Consider the following 16611-nt stretch of genomic DNA (forward strand, 5'->3'; position numbering starts at 1 on the left):
CTGGGACAGGAGCACAGAGGAGGGGTCCCCAACCCAGCGGCAGAGGCAGGCTTGAGAGGGACAGTGACTTTTTTTCTGGCAGGCCTGGATTCGAATCCTGACTCCGCACAACGGTACTGAGTTTTCCTGTGCCTCAGTTTTCCCCTCTGTGTAATGGGGGTAACAATCGTCCTCCTCCTGGGGCCCTGGGAGGATTGTAGGCTATAACGCACTTGGCTAGGCAGCTGCTGGGAGGCCAGGCCCACAGAAGAATGGCTGGGCTTATTACTAATGAATGAGGATGAGTCACCCAAATGGGCCACCGTCATCGATCTGATGCAATGAATGGGCAGATGAGAGAAATGAATCAATGAATGAAAAGTTCGGTACTGGCTTACAGGGAGGGGATCTTAACCATGAGGAAGGGAGGAGAGGCCCACCCTGAGTCAGAACTGGGCCAGAGGTCAGGTGATGGCTCACTATGGCACTGGGTGTACACACGTGACACCCACTTAATCCTTCCCCAATGATAACATGCCAAGGACCTTAGCAGGGTTCCCTTCCTGCCGGCCAGCAACTCAGCGTCTTCCTTCCCCCCAACCTCTCCCCCTGGGGCTTGGGAGACACTGAATCAGGGCTTTTGGGGCAGTGGAGAAGGATGAAAATCTAGATTCAGCAAGGAGTGTCCAAGGAAGTCAGAGGCTGGCCCCTCCCTGGACCAGGGGACCCCGCCCAAGACTGCAGAGCTTGGCGATCCCTGTGGTGGGACCCAGTGGTCTTCCTGCCCCACCTCTGCTCTGGGCTGAGCCTTTGGGTACTGAGGTCACACCCCCCTCCCAAGCAGCCCCGTCCGCCAGAAGAAATAATAGTAATGGCCATGAAAGATTTAAGGAGCCAGGCACGGTGCCAAGGGCTGCCATTCACTTCCTCGTCCAGTTCTACCTACGGGGATAGAAACAACAGAGACCCCGATCGGCCACTGATTTTTCAACCGCAAAAACAACAGTCCTGGGTGTCCTTCAGCTGGTGGTCTCAATAGCTCCATTTTGCAGAAAACTAGGCTCAGGCTGGCCGAGCAGCCTGGAGAAGCGGACGGGAGGTGGGAGACCCTCGGGAGGGCTTGGGGAGGAGGGGCAGGAATAAGGAGGTCTGGGCTGACTCAGGGGACGGTGGGCTGCCCCTGGCCATCCCCGCCGGGGAATTTGGTGCTGGGGATCTGAGCAGTTGGAGTCAGACTGGGGCTTTCTGGCCCTCCCACTGGGGCTCCCTTGGGAGTGCGGTGCATGAGCCTCCATCTGGCTGTCCCCCACCCAAGGGCGACCCTCCCTGAAGCGGTCCACAGAGCCTCCCTGGGGCCTCGATTTGCCTGAGAACAGGGGACGAAGGCAGAGGAGAGTGGGGTCCCCCAGGGAAGAATGGGGCCCAGCCTACCAGGCATGGCGCCACCAGGAATGGCACCACCTCATCTGTGAAGAGAGCTCCCGTGTCTTAGGAAAGGGGGCATTGCCACTGATCGGCGTCTGAAGACCCCATATCAAGGGCAAGGGGCAGTGACTTATGGGGAAGCTCAGGGGCCCTAGGGGTGGGGTGGGACAGACAGGGGGAGGCACATGGGTGTCCAGGCTGCCTCCTCTCCCACCCTCATTGTCAAACCTGTCAGTCTTTGAGACCAGCTCAGATATCCCCTCCTCCAGGAAGCCTCCCTGGATATCCCCACCAGGCAGGTAGCCTTTCTTAGCCCTTCTCCGGATTCCTCATAGGAGACACAGTGCATCCAGCCTCTTTCCCTCAACCCTGACCTCTCTAAGAGCCATAGACACAGCCATGTGCGGTTCATTTCTATAATCTCAGCCCCTCCCATAGGGATCTGCTGCAGAGTGAAGCTTGGTGGGCTCATGCCACCTGGAATTGCACTTCTTCCCCCACCCGGCCCTTTTCATATCTTGTCCCATGTAGTCCTCACCACCACCCTAAGGGGCAGCTACCACGGTTTATTCCCATTTTACAGATTCAGAGACTGAGCCCGAAGGAAACTAGGGACCTCTCCCTGGGTCACACAGCCACCAAGAGACAGACCTGGGTTGGGCTGTGACTTCAGGGTGTCTCGGAGGGGGCTGACCTTCCTCCCTGCCGTGTCTTCAGAAAATGTTAGAACAGCTGCCATGAAGAAGCCTGAAGCACAGCAACCAAGGGCAGACGTGAGCTCTAGACTTGGAGTAACTTACTGTCTATGGCGCCCTCCCTCAGTCTCTCCTCTTTGCCAACCATCAGAGGAAGACACGTGCATCCCCATTGTACAGATGGGGAGACTGAGGCCCGGGGAGGGGGTGGTCCAGGGCTCCAAGGCTACCGGGCTCCAATAAGGATGAGACCCAGTGCAGTCCCTGAACTCTGGATTCTGAGTCCAGCACCGCACACGGAGTCGCTGAACCCCACCCAGCACCTGCTGAGGGGCGTCTGAGAAATTGATTTCCAGCTCAAAGACCAGTTGGGCTTTTGGGAAAGGAGCTGGGGAAATTGCGAAGGGATGGGGAGGCGAGGGGTGGGGGGTAGGTAGAAGACAGGCACACTTCCTGCTGGAAGAAAGTCTATCCGTCACTTCTGGGAACCACAGTGGCTCAGCAACAGCTTGGTGCACTTTGACCCCCGTGGAGCACCCAGCTGTCACCCTTGACAGCCCAGCCGGCCTGCTTGGAGTCTGCATGTCTGACATCCAGGTGTACCTCTCCAGCCACCTGTGCTGCCACTTGTCTGACTGCTGGACAGGGTGCCCAGCTAGGGCTCCTGCCAGCTCTCTGGGGGACGGGGGAGCTGGAGTGGCCAGTCATCCTGGCCGAACCCTGAGCTGGCATTGCGGGGGCCCAGCCCCTGCCGATGAGGCAATGTGAGTCCTGTTTCCTGTTACTGTGGCTATGCAAATGGGGGGAAATCAGGGCCTCTCCTGGAGCAGGCTTCCCGGAATGATGGCATCGATTGTCCCGAGAAACCTGGCCCCGCTGGGGCCCCCAAGGGAGGGGGAGGGCGTACATGGCTAAGATCCCTTTCCGTCCTCCTGCAGCTGTTGACGTGGGAGCCGGAGCCGGCAAGCTGGGCAGCTGCCCCGCTGGGAGAGCATCTTGAGCCTAGACCTGGGCGGATAGGTCACGTGACCCACCCACCTGGCCCGGCCTGTCCCGGCCTGCCCCGAGAAGCCAGGCAGCAGCTTCCACTTCTCATCGCTGCATCCTCAGCTCGTGGGAAGCGGGGAGCAGGAAGCAGAGGTGGCCTTGCTCGTTCTCAGTCCCTGTCCCAGGGACGGCCACACCCAATCCCCTCTCTTTACACACAAGAAAACAAGCCTGGGCTGGGGACTGGCCCAGGTCTCTCCGCTTCCCATTCACCCTCAAACCTCCTCTGCTTGAACCAGAAGCCCACTGGACTTCCGAATCCGTCTTCTGGTTTCTGCTGGCTCATTAGCCTCAGGTCCCAGCCCAAACCTGGCTGCTCATCCCCCTGCTCCGTTCAGGCTTTCCAAGGGGTCCTTCTCAAGCTCACATCTGACCATTTCACTCCTCCGGCCTGGCATCAAGTCCTCGTTCAAAGCCGGGCCCCAGGACTTCCCTCCTGGTCCAGTGGTTAAGAATCTGCTGCCAATGCAGGGAACACGGGTTCAATCCCTGGCCCCGGGATGATTTCACTTGCCAAGGGGCAACTAAACCCATGTGCCACAACTACGGAAGCCCACACACCCTAGAGCCTGGTCTCTGCGATAAGAGAAGCCACCGCAATGAGAAGCCCATGCATGGCAACTAGAGTGTAGCCCCCACCCACCACAACCAGAGAAAGCCTGTGCACAAAAGCAAAAACCCAGCACAGCCAAAAATAAAAAGAAAGGAGAAGAAAAAGCCAGTCCCAAAGATGGCCCATCATCAGGCCCCTCCACTCAGAGTGGCCTCATCCCTTGGCACACCTATCTCACACACACACACCCTGGGGACTGCCAGAACTCCTCCAAGGTCCCTCTTGGGCCTCCGCAGCTTTGCTCAAGCTGTCATGTCTTCCTGGGATGGCATTTCCTCCACCATTGCTTCTCTAGCTCCTATTCATCCTTTAAGACAGCATTGCCACCTCCAGGTAGCCTTCCCAGATACCCCTAGCAGGATCATGTGCCTATTCTGGGCTCCCGGGACCCTCCACATTCCTCCATCACCACATGTGTCACACTGGGCTGTCATGTCCCTTTAGCTCCCGTCTTCTCCCCTGACTTGGGTCGGTGGGGGGGGGGGGGGTAGTCCTTAAGGAGTGGGCACAGAGAGGGCAGGGAGACAAAACATCCAGTCTACAGGGTTGGTGAAGTATTGGACGTGGGGGGCTGAGGAGGGAGGTATCAAGGAAGAAGTGACAGGATATTGCACATGCGCCTCTCCCAGAATGCTGAGGGTCACAGACACCCAAGCTTTGGTCACCTTTGAGTCCCCCACCTTCTGAACCCCCTTCCGACATCAGGAACCTCAATTCCTAGCCCACCATATGCTTGCGGGCAGGACACAGCCCTGCCTCCCAAGGGAGGAGCCCAAATAGGCCACACCCACTTTCCTATCCTCCCTTGCGGCTAGGGCTTGGTCATGTGACGTGGGCTCAGCCAATGAAAGGCACCCAGTCTGGAGTTTGACCGAGCCTCTTGCAGTGCAAAGGAAGGATCTGGGAGGTCTTTCTGAGGGAGGTCTCAGCAACATGGAGTTCCCTGGGCACCTTGGAAGGAGCGTGGGCACCGCCATGCTGGCTTGTGGCAGAAATGGAGTTGGGGTCTTGCCTCTTACGGCCTGCCTTCTTCATGTGGACTTCCTGCCCTCTTAGGGGTTCGGTGAGCACCCCAGGATTTGTTCAGTATGTTCGTCTATTTAAATGAACCACAGTTGGATTCTGTTATTTGTCATTAAGAAACCTCAAGGCCCTCGAGGGAGGCGGGGCACACCTGGAACCAACTCGAAGGAGTCATTGTTTCTGGAAAGACGGGAAGTGCATTCAGGTGCAGGAACAGCTGACCAGGGTCAAGGTCAGGCTTCGGGGACATATAAGCGATGTTGGGGATGACCAATAACCTGGGTTTGGAGTGTGGGGTTCAAGCTGGAGGATGCGGTAGGCAGTGTTGTCAAGGATTAGATCCAAGACAGCCCGGAGTGCCAGGACAAGAGGCAGCCTGGACACTATCATGCAGGCAGTGGGAACCAAGTGGTTGTTTTAGCTGGAGGTGTGCTGATCAGATCAGTGTTTAAAAAAACTCACCCTGCTGCTCGGGGGAAGCTGGACCAGGGGTAGTCTTGGGCATGCCCCGGGTTTCTGAGCCTTTTCCAGGTGAGTGAGCAAACCCAGGATGTGGACACTGGAACTGTTAAGGACTCCATCTCTTCCTGGATATTGAAGGGCTTCCTGGACCTTTTACCTCTTCCTCCTTTCCCCTGCTGCACCACAGAACCTCAGTGGAGCATGCCTGACCGCCTCCCACCCTCCCCAGGGAGCTTTGGAATGTTGGAACACCTCTCAGACCCACCAGGCCATCCTCCTTGCCTGAGTGTCCTGGGGGCTCCTGGAAGCAATGGGAAGGAGTATTCTAGAATGGACCATCCCGACTCTGAGCCTCTAGCCTAAGATTTAGCGGTAGCTGTTCCCCATCCCACATCCAGCACTTCAGCAACCTTCCTGGCCATGCCTGTCCACCCCTCTCCATCTCTGTAGCCACCACCCTGGTCCAGGTGCCCCTTCTCTCGCTTGGACTGCCCTTGGCTATAGCCTGGTCTTCTGGGCCCTACTAGTCCCCCAAGCATCCCGATTCCCTTCCCAGCAGCTAGCACATCCTTTTCCAAACCTGATCATACTGTTCCACTTGCCATTCTGCCTTGCCTGCTGCCAGGACATGGTCCAGGGCCAGGCCTGCAAGGCCAGGTGGAGGACCTCTTGAGGGGGCTCCCCGCCCAGCCCTCTCCATGCTCCTACCCCACCTGCCTTCCCTGTGTGCATGTCTCCACCCTTGTACCCACCCCCTGCCTTTCATACATGCTGGTCCATTGGCCCTGTGGACTGGTTAATTGAAGTCAAGCAGCGGCTTCTCCCTTGGGCAGTGTGGCCCCTCTGCTCCCCATGGCCCCGCCCCCCCATCTCTCATGGCACTCATCCTATGTTCTTAGACATGGGGGGCATTTCTCATCCCTGGTTGCCATTAAGCAGGGTATCTGGTAGGGGCGGTGGGCTGGTTCAGGCTGCTCTTGGCTCATTCATTTATATTACTTCCCCGAACCTGGAGGCAGATGAGTTTGCAATCTCCAAGGACTGGGGGCCACCTCAGAGGAGGGGTTACCACCCAGCTCTGTATTTACAAGTGCCTCTGCCGCTGTGTGGACAGCGGGGCCGCAGGAAGGCAGGGAGCCAGTCAGGAGGCCTAGGATGTCCCCCTGAGAGATGAAGGTAGCTGTGGGTCAGAGAGAAGCAAATTTTCCAGAAAAGAAAGTGAAAGTGTTAGTTGCTCAGTCGTGTCTGACTCTTTGCGACCCCATGGACTGTAGCCTGCCAAATTCCTCTGTCCATGGGATTCTCCTGGCAAGAATACTGGAGTGGGTTGCCATTTCCTTCTCCAGGGATCTTCCTGACCCAGGGATAGAACCCCGGGTCTCCCTTTTTACCGTCTGAGCCACCAGGGAAGCCTTTTTTTTTTTTTTTTTTTCCTAGAAACAGAGGTCAAATCAAGAGCATTCAGCAGCTGCAGCAGTGGGTGCCCCACCTACATCCCCCAGCCTTCTCCACCTCCTGCTCCTCTCAAGGAACTTTCTCTGCCGCAGCCAGCTCCTGCCCCTCTATCAGAGCACCATCCGCTGCTGGTAACGGCTTGTCTGGTAAGAGCCGAAGAGCTCGGCATCCACTTCGGCCAGGGAGTTGCCCCTACCAGTCACGGGGATGTGGGTGTGGAAAACCTCCAACTTGCTGGCCTGATCAAATCTCCCATGGGGCAGCCCTCTCGACTCCAGCGTGAGGTCCCTGCAGGGCCCATCCTCCGTCCCCCTGCTCAGCTTCCCCCTACCCACATCTTTCCTGGCATACAGCTGGATTTTCATCAGGGGTCCACTTCTAGGGGAGCCCACACTGGGGACCGTCGCTGATCAGATCTGGGGGTTGAGAGAAGGGGAGAAACCGAGTCCAGGCTACAAGGGCCGACGTCCCAAGATGGGGTGCACTGGCCTGGGAGCCCTGGATGGAGGTAGGGCAGGGGTGCAGGTGTCCTTGTGGACAAGTGGCTATACTGGTCATGTTGCCAAAAGCACACCGGGCAGTTCACCATCCAGGAAAAAAGGTGCCCCAACCCAGTGAGGCTCCCCTTCCCAGCAGGGACTGATAGCCTTTTCCTTGACCCTGGGCTGGCAGTCGGGAGTAGCTGAGTGCTGGACAGCTGCACAGGGCAGAGGGGCCAGAGGGAGCCTTCTTGGAAAGTGCCTCCCAGAGGACCAGGCTGGTCCCAGAAAGCATGAGTCATGAATGAAGCAACCTAATTAAGCCCCCAACCTCCCCCTCCCTGGGCCAGGGCAGGCAGCCTCCCATGTCTTCCTGGGAGTCAGGATGGATGTGGTGACCACTCTTCCCATCTTTCCTTGATCCCAGGCAGCCCACTGACCCCACTGGGCCCCAAGGACGCACCCATCAGCAGCGGGTAGTTGTGCCTCGGGACTCGCCAGGCTCCTGAGTTGACACAACCTCAGACAGCTTCCTGACACCTTTCTGCTCCACCAGGCTGGTGCCCCAGCTTCCCATGTGAGAAATCCCCAGGGACCCTCCCACCCCACCCCCATGCCAGCACCCTGTAGAGTCATGTGGCACGCAGATGCTAGTCATACAAATGCCCTTCACAGTGCTGGACAGGGAGTGAGCCCAGATCTTGTTGGACTGAAGCCCAGGCCCCCCCCGCGCCAACCTCAGGACCCCTCCCTGCACCTCTAGACCCTCCCACCCCTCCAAGTGACGCCCTGTGGTTGGTGGACCTCTCCCCTGCCCCTCTCCCAGCTGAGTCCTGGGGCAAGACCAGAACACTCACAGAAAGGATGGGGTGCTGGGTAGGCAGGTGATCCTGCAGTGGGGTCTCTTGCTCTCACTGGTATCCCCCGGCCTTCATAACCCTCTCACCCAGCTTCTATGCTGGAAGGCAGGCTTGGCTGTCCCTGGTGGGCCAGCCTGTCTCCAGAGCTGGGGGCAAGGGACTCAGTGGGTTTATCCATTCTTCTGGCCTAGAGCAGATCTTTAAAGCTTATTAACAGTCAAATCTATTAGGGCTTCCCTGGTGGCTCAGTGGAGAAGAATCCTGGTGGTAAAGAATCCACCTGCTAATGCAGGAAACCCAGGTTTGATCCCTGGGTCAGGAAGATCCCCTGGAGGAGGAAATGGCAATCCATTTCAGTATTCTTGCCTGGGAAATCCCATGGATAGAGGAGCCTGGCGGGCTACAGTCCATGGGGTTGCAAAAAGTCGGACACAACTGGGCAACTAAACAACAACAGATCTATTGTTTACCCCATACCTGGCCTTTGGCTGAACATTAGGCCTCTATCATTGAACTGATGGTCCCCATTTTTCAGATAAGGCAGTTGAAGCTTGGAGAGGTTAAGCAACCTACCCCAAGCCACACAGCTAGTACACAGTGGGGCTCCTATGTGACTCTTAATCCCCAGCCTTTGTATTCTTTATGAACCCATGTTGTAGATTCAGACTCAAGGAGGGGGCTTCTGGTAGCTTGAGAAACATCATGGAATGAATAATCACAGTTACTACTCTCAGGGCTGCCTGTTTTTATCTACTCATTTGACATTTGGGTGATCTTTTGGAAAAGATGATTCAAAATGCCAAAGGAACAAGAGTGCCCCTCTGTCCCTGAGCCGCCCTGATCCCTTCCCGATACAAGTTCCTTAAGTTTCCTTGGTGAGAGAGTTCATGCATTCACCCCAATTGTAGTATACCGTACATACTGCTCTAGTCATCTGTTGCAGCATGACCAATTACTCCCATGTTTAGTGGCTTAAAATACCAATAAACCTTTATTACCTCACAGTTTCTGAGGGTCAGGAATTTGAGAGCAACTCAGTTGGGTAGTTTTGGCTCAGGATCTTCAAATTGTTGGCCGAGACTGTGGTTATCTGAGAGCTGGAGGGCGACCGAAGAACCCAGTTCCAAGATGAATCACTCATGGCCGTTGGCAGGAGGCCTCAGTTCCCACCACATGGATGCTTGAGTATCCTTACAACATGGCAGCTGGCTTCTCCCAGAGCAAGTGGTCCCAAAGAGAACAAGGTGGCGTCTTCATTATCTTCTATGGTCCAGGCTCGAAAGACACATTGTTTCTGCTTTATCCTGTTAACTACACAGGTCAGCCCTGGTTAACATGGGAGAGGACCACACAGGGGCATGAATAGTCAGAGTTAAGAATTATGGGGGTCCCCTGGAGGCTGCCAACCACACACATGGTCCTGCACCTTGTTTTATCCCACATAATTCTCGATCAATACGCAGTGGCTTTCTCTCTTTAGGTGCATGGTGTCCCATGCGGGCGCACCATGATTTATTTATGTAGTCCTCTGTTGAGACCTCCTATCAGGGTTGTTCTTGGTTTTTTGCTCTTACAGTCAGGGCTGTAATGACTGTTTTTGTACAGGAATTATTTCCAGTATCTCTGGAGGAGGAATACCTGGGGATAGAATGGCTAAGTCAAAGGTTGTGGTGCTTTGAAAATGTAGTCATAAAAATTTTTGATATTTCTTGGATTGAGAAATAGAGTCCCTATCTCCTCCACTAAGTCCGAGTGGCCTTTTTAAAAAAAAAAAAAAAAAGAATTACCACAAACTTAGCAGCTTTTCAAACACTCATTTATTATTTATGTTTTAATTTATTTATTCTTAGTTAAAAGATAATTTGCTTTACAATATTGTGTTGGTTTCTGCCATACTATTTATTTTTAAATTTTACTCACTTTATTTACTTATTTGGCTCTGTCAGGTCTTAGTCTCGCATGTGGGGTCTTCGTTGGCAGCAGACGATGGGCTCTTCATTGGGCTCTTTAGACTCTGTCAGGTCTTAGTCTCGCATGTGGGACCTTCGTTGGCAGCAGACGATGGGCCTTCATTGGGCTCTTTAGACTCTGTCAGGTCTTAGTCTCGCATGTGGGGTCTTCGTTGGCAGCAGACGATGGGCCTTCATTGGGCTCTTTAGACTCTGTCAGGTCTTAGTCTCGCATGTGGGATCTTCGTTGGCAGCAGATGATGGGCCTTCATTGGGCTCTTTAGACTCTGTCAGGTCTTAGTCTCGCATGTGGGGTCTTCGTTGGCAGCAGACGATGGGCCTTCATTGGGCTCTTTAGACTCTGTCAGGTCTTAGTCTCGCATGTGGGATCTTCGTTGGCAGCAGACGATGGGCCTTCATTGGGCTCTTTAGACTCTGTCAGGTCTTAGTCTCGCATGTGGGGTCTTCGTTGGCAGCAGACGATGGGCCTTCATTGGGCTCTTTAGACTCTGTCAGGTCTTAGTCTCGCATGTGGGGTCTTCGTTGGCAGCAGACGATGGGCCTTCATTGGGCTCTTTAGACTCTGTCAGGTCTTAGTCTCGCATGTGGGGTCTTCGTTGGCAGCAGACGATGGGCCTTCATTGGGCTCTTTAGACTCTGTCAGGTCTTAGTCTCGCATGTGGGGTCTTCGTTGGCAGCAGACGATGGGCCTTCATTGGGCTCTTTAGTTGGAGTGTGCAAGCTTAGTTGTCCTGTGGCATGTGGAGTCTTAGTTCCCTCACCAGGGATGCTGTGTCCCCTGCATTGCAAGGCAGATTCTTAACCACTGGACCACTGGGGAAGTCTTCCAGAGTGGCCCTTTGATGAATTCGATCGAGAGGGTTTTGCAGACACGATGCTATGTGACGCCTGAGGCTGGGTGATAAAAGGCCATGCCAGTCCCACCTCGATTGCTGGGATACTTGGCCTTGGGGCCCTGAACCGCCATGTGAGGCTGCCAAGCTGTGAGGAAGCCCAAGATTCATGAAGAGGCCACATGTTGGCACATGAGTGAACAGTCCCAGTGACACCCAGCCTTTGAGTCATGCCAGCTAAGAGGCCAGTCATGTGAGTGAAGAAGCCTCAGACAGTCTGAGTCAACCCAGCTAAAGCCTTAGACTTAATGAAGTAGAAACAGAAATACAGAAGTGGAATAAAGGGTATGAGCAGGTTTGATTTGTACCAGGCACTTAACACACACCTTAGCTCATTTCATCCTCCTAACAAATCCCAAAGAAAGGCAATGCCAAAGAATGTTCAAACTACTGCACAATTGCACTCATCTCACATGCTAGTAAAGTAATGCTCAAAAGTCTCCATGCCAGGCTTCAACAGTACATGAACCATGAACTTCCAGATATTCAGACTGGATTTAGAAAAGGCAGAGGAACCAAAGATCAAATTGCCAACATCCGTTGGATCATCAAAAAAGCAAGAGAGTTCCAGAAAAACATCTACTTCTGCTTTATTGACTACTCCAAAGCCTTTGACTGTGTGGATCATGCTAAACTGGAAAATTCTGAAAGAGATGGGAATACCAGACTACCTGACCTGCCTCTTGAGAAATCTATATGCAGGTCAAGAAGCGACAGTTAGAACTGGACGTGGAACAACAGACTGGTTCCAAATAGGAAAAGGAGTACGTCAAGGCTGTATATTGTCACCCTGCTTATTTAACTTCTATGCAGAGTACGTCATGAGAAACGCTGGGCTGGAAGAAGCACAAGCTGGAATCAAGATTGCCAGGAAAAATATCAATAACCTCTGATATGCAAGTGACACCACCCTTATGGCAGAAAGTGAAGAGGAACTAAAAAGCCTCTTGATGAAAGTGAAAGAGGAGAATGAAAAAGGTTGCCTAAAACTCAGCATTCAGAAAAGCAATATCATGGCATCTGGTCCCATCATTTCATGGCAAATAGATGGGGAAACAATGGAAACAGTGAGAGACTTTATTTTTCTGGGCTCCAAAATCACTGCAGATGGTGACTGCAGCCATGAAATTAAAAGACGCTTACTCCTTGGAAGGAAAGTGATGACCAACCTAGATAGCATATTCAAAAGCAGAGACATTACTTTGCCAACAAAGGTCCGTCTAGTCAAGGCTATGGTTTTTCTAGTAGTCATGTATGGATGTGAGAGTTGGAAGAAGAAAGCTGAGCGCTGAAGAATTGATGCTTTTGAAGTGTGGTGTTGGAGAAGACTCTTGGGAGTCCCTTGGACTGCAAGGAGATCCAGCCAGTCCATCCTAAAGGAGATCCGTCCTGGGTGTTCTTTGGAAGGACCGATGCTGAAGCTGAAACTCCAATCCTTTGGCCACCTGATGAGAAGAACTGACTCATTTGAAAAGACCCTGATGCTGGGAAAGATTGAGGCAGAAGGGGACGACAGAGGATGAGATGGTTGCATGGCATCACCGACTCAATGGACATGAGTTTGAGTGAACTCCAGGAGTTGGCGATGGACAGGGAGGCCTGTTGTGCTGCAGTCCATGAGGTCACAAAGAGTCGGACACGAAAGGGTGACTGAACTGAACTGAGCAGTTCTTCAGGGCAGGTATTATCATCTTCATTTTAAAGTTTGGGAGACTAAAGCTCAGAGAGGTTCAGCAACTTGCCTAAGACCTCACAGCACGTGACTCAAAGAGCTGAAATGCGAACTTGGGTTGGGTCTTTCTGACTCTGGACCCACTCTCTTACGTGAACACAAGGCTGTCTGTTGTTGGAGAGAAGAAAGTCACTGTACCAAGCTTACAGGCTCAACCATATGGAATTTCGAGACGTGAAGAACACACTGGGTTAGACGAGAAGTTCCCTGCCTGGGGCCTCTGGGAGCTATTTTTGGCTATTTTCGGCCGCAGCCCCTTGGAAATTGTGTGCTTACTCACTCTCCCAGTGTGGTTTAGTCAGGGAAGACTGTGTGAGTGCCAGAAATTATGTGCGTTGAGAATCTTGACAGACCGGAGGTTCTTAACGAGCAGTGAGCGACCCCTTTGATTAACAAACAAATGAAGATATTACCTCCTTTCGTGGGAGAAAAGCCTCTAAAGGTGGGATTCTGTGTAAGCACTTGGCTGGGGAGTAGGTGGGAGTTCCCAGCTCCCGGGCGATTTCTCCCCTCCTGGCGGTAGGTGGTACTGCAACTGAACTCAGCCCACAGGAGCGGTGAGATAGGCTTGCACGGGGGACCCTCTTCCAAGGAACTCGCCACTGAGAGGCCGTGAGTGCTGCCTGATGGTGAACCCTGCAGTCTCAGGAGTCAGGTGCTGCTCTTGTTGTTGTTGAATTGCTCAGTTGTATCCGACTCCTTGCGACCCCATGGACTGTAGCCCACCAGGCTCCTCTATACTGGAGGAACCGTCCCAGGCAAGAATACTGGAGTGGGTTGCCATTTCCTTCTCCAGGGGATCTTACCAGCCCAGGGATTGAACCCATGTCTCCTGCATTGGCAGGCAGGTTCCTTACCACTGAGCCTCCAGGGAAGCACCAGGCGTCAGATGATCTGGGTTTAAACCTCCGCCCTGACATGTGTCGGCCAGGAAAACAGAAACCTCACCAGGTGTGACAAGCAAAGGAAAATGGTTACTTGAATGATGAGGCTAATCGGGCTGATAAGCACCAGCCAGATGGCCTCCTGAGCACTCATGTCTCACGATGCTCCTGAGCCCAGGAGACAGGCCACCTGTGGGCAGAGGAATGACTGTGAAACTGCTCAGGGGAAGGACCTCCCACTGGAGCTGGTGCCTGCTGCGTGCTGGTGAAGATGCCGCCTGCCATGGAGGGAGAACCCCACCCCCCTCTACTCCCCTCCTCCATCCTCCAGTCTCCCGTGCGGTGTCAGCTGTGTATGTAGGTGCTATTTGAGTAGGTGTGAATGTATGTGCAAGGGTGTGAGTGTGTGTGACGTGTGGGGCTATGGGGAGGGTATGAGTGGGGCTGTAGGGGTGAGGGTCGGGCTCCCCATCCTTCTGAAGTCAAGTTCCAGAGGAGCCTTTTGAGACACCCCAAAACCACACATGCCAGGCCTCTTAGGGCCGACTCGGAGGGTCAGGGGACTTACGTGCTTCAACTTGTAGACTAAGTTGCCTGTTACTGGCTGTATAACCTGGATGACCCACATAAACTCCTCCTGGCTTCAGTTTGCACATCAGTGAAATGGGCATAATAACTGGGCTTCAGAGGATGGTTGTGGGGATTCTAGGGGTTGGTGCTTAGAAAATACTGGGCCCAGGGCCTGGGATGTGGTAACCATGGGCAGCATTGACTGCTATTATTAGCAGTTAATATTTGAAACCAGCGCCTTAGTTTCAAATCTCACTGTGGAAACAGTGGTCTATGTGCTTCAGTCTGTGTGCAGAATTTTACCCTGCCACTTTCTCCTCATCGTTGTATTTAATCTGAAGAAATGATAACAACCCCTGATTGAAGGTCTAAATCAGCAGGGCCGACCACTCCAAGTGCTGCTGGAGATGCAGATCCCTGGGCACCCTCTGGCCTACTGTGGGGATGGAAGTCATAAACCAGTCCCTGGGAAACTGGCAGCATCTGCAGTCCCAGACTCCAGCACTCCCATTCCTGGGAGCTGACCCGAGACCCCAGGGCCCCTGCCCCCACAGGCAGGTGCGCAGATGTTCACAGCGGCAACAGCGCTCAGGGAACATCCCTGGAGACAACCCACGTATCCACCAGCAGGATAATGGATAAACAGCATGGTGAAGCCATAGGATGGAATACTATTTGGCAAGGAAAAAACAAAATCCTACCATGTAACAAGGTGGAGGAAGGTCACATGTCGTATTGAGCAAAAGAAGTCATATAAAACCACACGCTGTATGATTGATGCCACTTATCTGAAGGCAAAATTCAACAGTGACAGAAACCAGAACCAGTGGTTACCTCTGTGGGGAAGAGGGGAAGGGTGATCTGAGGGAACCTTCCTGGGTATCAGAAAAGTCCTGTATCTTAAGCCAGGTTCCACAGGCGTTAGTCTGTGTCAAAATACATCATTGGACACTTTGTATGAGTGCACACTATGATCATGTTTTACAGTAAACACTTTCAAAAGTCATTTTTAAAAAATTGATGGATTCTAGGGACTTCCCTGGTGATCCAGTGGTTAAGATTGTGAGTTGCCAGTGAAGGGGGCATGGGTTTGGTCCTTGGTTGGGGAACTAGGATCCCACATGCCATGCAGTGTGGCAAAAAAAAAATTTTTTTTTTCCTTAAAAAAAGGTGATGGATTCAAGGCATTGAAGGATTGTAGGAAAGAAGTATGGACACCTGCTACCACACGGATGATCCCGGGACTCATCATACTAAGTGAAAGACGCCAGACACAAAGGCCACATACTGTATGATTCCATTCATATGAAACATCCAGAAATCCACAGAGAATGGAAGAGGGTTAGGCTTGCCAGGGGCTGAGGGCAGGGGGTAGTGCTGAATGAATACTAATGGGTACAAGGTTTTATTTGGGGCTGATGAAAATATTCTGGAACTAGATGGAAGTGATGGTTGTACAGCTTTGGGAAGGTCTTAAATGCCACTAACCTGCACACTTTAATGGTGACTTTTATGTGTATTTATTACAACTTTTTATAAAGTTATTGATGGTAAAAAACAAAACAGTTGAGCTTCACTCCTGATCTCACCATGCCCCTGAAAGTGGTGCCCTGTTTTTTCCATTCAGCAGGTGAGGCAGCAAAGGCCCAGAGAGGTGTGCGACTCATCCGGGGTCACACAGCCTCCTAGACCTTGGCTGTAAGCCATCACCCACCAGTGCAGGAAGGGTTCCTGGAAAGCAATCTGCCCTGAGTTCCTCGTAGAGATCAGAGGAGCCACAAGAGCCCCAGGCCAGGGCAGAGGTCCCCACCCTGGACGCTGGTGACACTTCCCCTGGGGTGGGAGGGGAGTAGGGGGCGGGAGGGGATGTGCAGATCTCAGGCCTGAACAGCATGTCCTCTCGCCTGCGGTTCTCGGTAGGCTGGGAACAGTCTGTCCTGATGAGTTTCCTGTCACCTCTCGCTACTTGCCGGCCCCACAGCTGCCACCCCCGCCTGGCCCTGGAGAGGTTGGTCTCTGGGGCTCTGAGCAGGGAGGGGGTCATCCTGAACTGACAGCAGTCACGGCCTACAGGCCACCTCCCCTCTGGGCTCTCCCTGGAAACAGTGTTTGTTTTTTTTCCAATTCAAGTTGTGCCTGATAACGTGATAAAAGATAAAGTACAGAGAAACAGAAGGGATGCCCCACACCTGGAAATACCACCCTACTTCCTTCTCTCCACACATTTATTGAGCACTTGCTGTATGCTAGGCTCTGCTCCAGTTGCTGGAGACACAGTAGTGAACAAAACCAAATCCCTGCTATCGCACCATGTCCATTCTGGAGGGACTTTCCGTGTGTGTGTGTGTAGTGTGTGTGTGGTTAACTACAGATATCAATGGTGGAGAACACAAGCTGAGTTGTTTGTTGAGCACTTTCTCTGACCTGCTCCGTGTGCTTTACATATATGCACTCAGCTAATCCTCAGGACACTCCCACGAAGTAAGTGATGTCAGCAAGCCGAGGCCCAGAGAGGTGAAGTGAC

At 53.1% G+C, this 16611-nt stretch overlaps 1 long non-coding RNA gene across 1 annotated transcript; it reads left to right on the top strand.

The window, feature by feature from the left end:
- Positions 1–4604: 4604 nt before the first annotated feature.
- Positions 4605–15664, top strand: LOC129637861 (uncharacterized). Its single transcript, XR_008707608.1, has 3 exons — positions 4605–4822; positions 6682–6845; positions 15258–15664. It is a non-coding gene; the product is annotated as an uncharacterized LOC129637861 (long non-coding RNA).
- The last annotated feature ends 947 nt before the right edge of the window (positions 15665–16611 follow it).

The sequence above is a fragment of the Bubalus kerabau genome, chromosome 23 (genome assembly GCF_029407905.1).
Source record: "Bubalus kerabau isolate K-KA32 ecotype Philippines breed swamp buffalo chromosome 23, PCC_UOA_SB_1v2, whole genome shotgun sequence".
NCBI lineage: Eukaryota > Metazoa > Chordata > Mammalia > Artiodactyla > Bovidae > Bubalus > Bubalus kerabau.